The 3,677-nt window shown below is 35.9% G+C and overlaps 2 long non-coding RNA genes across 3 annotated transcripts in view; both read right to left on the reverse strand.

Moving 5' to 3' along the window:
- The window catches only part of LOC130548365 (uncharacterized), a 6,947-nt gene extending 6,424 nt beyond the window's left edge, over positions 1 to 523 (reverse strand). The window contains exon 1 of one of the 2 annotated variants that reach the window (XR_008962017.1): positions 428 to 523. This is a non-coding gene — a long non-coding RNA (uncharacterized LOC130548365). Of the gene's footprint in view, positions 1 to 159; positions 276 to 427 lie in introns of those variants that run through there. The other variant, XR_008962018.1, reaches the window with a different exon arrangement.
- A 20-nt stretch (positions 524 to 543) lies between these two features.
- Positions 544 to 1,664, reverse strand: LOC130548366 (uncharacterized). Its single transcript, XR_008962019.1, has 3 exons — positions 1,370 to 1,664; positions 1,222 to 1,260; positions 544 to 876 (listed from the first exon to the last, which is right to left on the reverse strand). It is a non-coding gene; the product is annotated as an uncharacterized LOC130548366 (long non-coding RNA).
- Between the last annotated feature and the right edge of the window lie 2,013 nt (positions 1,665 to 3,677).

A 3,677-nucleotide genomic window follows, 5' to 3' on the forward strand; every position in this document is an offset into this window, starting at 1 on the left:
ATTCACTACTTAAACTGTGACATCAGACTGAAAACAACTGAGATCTGATGAGAAAATCAAGATGTATGTTCATAATGTTCTTCTGCAGGAGATGAAGTGTTCAAGTATTTAACTGCATTCATCATTTCACTCTTAGTCATGACTTCATAGTCTTATTACCTCAGTGTGAATGGACTGGACATATCTCAGATCATGCAATAGAGTCGCTGACATGTAAATGTGTCTGTCATGGTTGATGTTCATCTGTATGATGTGATGTGTGTAAGTCCTAGAATTAAACTTATAAATGCATCAATAAATGCTTATATTCACAGAGGAGAAAGTTTTGACTTTCACTCTCAAACAGGAAGAGTTAAAGGAAGATGTGAATGATTCACACACAGCAGATATTAATGAACCGTTACTGTGAGAGAACTGAGATACTCACTCCTGACATAAACACTGAAGGTCTTGTATAATGTCTGTTTGTTGTTATTGATCTTCAGTTTATAAAGTCCAAGAATCTGATGATCTGACATCACTGATGATGATGATATTTCTCATATTCATCAGATATTAAATCAATACTGTTAACAATCACACAACATCAAACACATGAGAGTCAAACTGATCATATGCTATGCAGTGAGTAACCGATATTAAATATAAAACATCTAAAGTTTGCCGTTTATCAAATATCTTGTAACTTCAGCTTTCAAACGCTTATACAGGACGGACCATGAATGCAGTAAAATAGATTTGTTACTGCAGATGTCGATGATGTAACAGATGGTACACACTTGTGATGCTGAGCATCTATAAGCTGATCAAACATCGTCTTTTGCATTCAAAAGAGGAATCCTATTGCTGATTCATCCTCACGGATTCCTCTTCAGCCTGTCAGAAAACACAAAACCACAGAAATGAAGCAGAGAGAAAGTATCAATAGATCCCTACATCTGCACAAATAAACATTTATTTATTTTGTCTTTATCTTATTAAACATATTAAACTGTGTGTTATGACTGTAAAGTATAAATGTGTCACAGTATACTAAAAGAAATATACAATTGCAAAGCTTTCACGTGATTAAAATGAGCAATTTAAATGGCTAAATTACGAATCATTTGATGAGCGTAACGACATCAGCCGCTTCTCTACTGCTGCGTTTCAACAAAGTCTATAGCAGAATGGTAAGTAGAAACACTTAGGTAACATTTTCATTCAGTTGTAATTTGTTACCTGATTTTTGATCGTTCAACGCTGTTCCATGAGCACTGTCTGTTTGGGAAAAATCAACAATTTAACAAACGCATTCAAGAAAATGTAGTTCATAGAGAACGCTGATAAACAAGATGAAGTCAGTTCTTATATATCACAAGTTTCTCACCAATGACACAAACGCTGAACATTCTGTACGGGATCTTTCCATCACTGTTGATCTGCTGTAGTTTATAAACTCCATTGTGTTCAGTTGTGATGTGTGTGATGGTGAGATCTCCAGTGTCAGGGTTCATCTTCAGTCTGTCTGTGAATCTCTCATCATCTGTATATCGGCTCTCTCCGTCTTCTCAATTCTTTCCAGTGACCAGAATGGTGTTATCATCTAAGATCCACTGGATCTCACTGTCTCTCTGTACTTGACTCTCAGTGTGTAGAGTGACAGATTCTCCTCTTTTGGCTAACACTGAAACACAGAAAACATGAATCAGACAGATAGAAGAGGGATATTACACTACAGCTGCCATGTGAGCTTTCATTTCCTTTCTGTTGCAGGTTTTCACATCTTTGCGAGTGTAAAGTCAAATCTAGTAAATCCTGAAATAAAGTGTGCAGGTGAACTGATTCTGACAGACAGTGTCACTTTTAGAGAGTGTTTTAAGTCATTGCAAAACACAAAGTTAGATGTTTTTAAACACAAACTACAGATACAAACTTAGATCTGATTTACACATGTGTGTAATAAAAAACATAAGAGGACATTACATTGACACAACTTTAACACAATAACAAAGCTCAGTTTAAAAAACAAAACAAAGTCACGATTATGATGTACTCTCCCACAATAATCATTTCAAAACTGTCAGTAAATTGTATTTTTTATTTTTATGTATTTTTTTGTTATTTGCTAGTTAAATTCATTTTCATTAGTTCATTTTTATTATAATGTTAATTTTGTTGCTTTTGTCATTTTATATGTAATGTGGCTGACTGTCCTCCCAAAACCTTGTATCTCCGTATTTAGTGATTTTTATCTTTTTGTCATAAATCATTATTATTAGTCACTTATTAAATCTAACCAATAAGACGTATTTAAAAAGGGCTTGTCAACTTTGTAATCATTTAAAACGTACAGTGTTTTTTACATTTCCTGAAAAAACTGCACAGCAAAATCGCAAGTGTTAAAAAGGACAAATTAACACTCAAAGTGGATTATACCTGTATATACACTGTGGGAGTTAATTTGACCTTTTTTAACACTGCCGATTTTGCTGTGTATGCTAGCTGAAATGAATGTGAAGAAGAAAACTAAACAGTGTTATGATGAAGATGATAGAGCTGATGGGAGATTCAGAGACAGACTGCAGGTGGATATTCAGACTGTATCTCTCATCATCACAGACATCAGAATCACACACTCTGGACTTTATGTGATAACAGTCAGCAGCCAAAGGAGACCACTCAAGATATTCAACATCACTGTCTGTACTCTGTTACATATGTATTCACCTTTGAACTAAATTATCTAATTTTTCTGAATATTATGAAATGATTTAACATTGTTATGACAGATTCACCTCTTTCCTCTAATGCTTTCTTCCAGATATAAATCATTTTATAGTTATTAATAGTTAAAAATATAAAATACAGCAGTCCTCAGTATTATTATTTCACATTTTCAGCTCGTGTGCCTGTTCCTGTTATCTCCAGAGACTCTTCATTTTCAGTGTCAAATTGTTGTGTGTTGTGTTCAGTAATGGATGTGTCACATGTGAGTGTCTCCTGGTACAAAGGAAAGAGTTTATTGTCCAGCATCAGTGTGTCTGATCTCAGCATCAGTGCGTCTGATCTCAACATCAGACTCTCTCTACCTCTGGAGTGTCTGGATGATTCTTACACATGTGTGCTGAACAATTCCATCACAAACCAGACTCAACATCTTATTATTGATCTTACAAGACTTATTTTCTTAGGTCAGTTTGCTCATCAAGAAAATGCATCTTGATTCAAGAATGTTTAGACATTTTTACCGGAAAATAAGAAAGAAAGACTTCGTGTCACGTTCTGGTGGAGAAGAACCCAAGCGCAGGCAGCAGCGGTGGTGAAGGGGTTAAACACAGACTTTATTAAACACGACAAAACAGAAAACAAAAACCCACAATGGGGAAAAACAGGACACGATCAATAAACACGGATTCAAAACAAACACTTCCCTTGAGGGGGCAAAATACACAATAATCCAAACACGCCACAATGTCTAAAGCAAGGCAAGGTAATCCACAGATAATTATCAGACAAGGCACGAGAACCACAGGTATCACACAGGGAGAATACAAAACGATTCAGCACAAGACAGCAAACACACGGGCATTAAATAGGGAGACTGACAAAGGAAGATAACAATGGGCAGGTGAGGGTAATGAGACACAACAGGAAAGCTATACGGGGAACGAGAGGGGCGGGGCCAAAGACGAGAC

Source organism: Triplophysa rosa, linkage group LG25 (genome assembly GCF_024868665.1).
Source record: "Triplophysa rosa linkage group LG25, Trosa_1v2, whole genome shotgun sequence".
Taxonomy (NCBI): Eukaryota; Metazoa; Chordata; class Actinopteri; order Cypriniformes; family Nemacheilidae; genus Triplophysa; species Triplophysa rosa.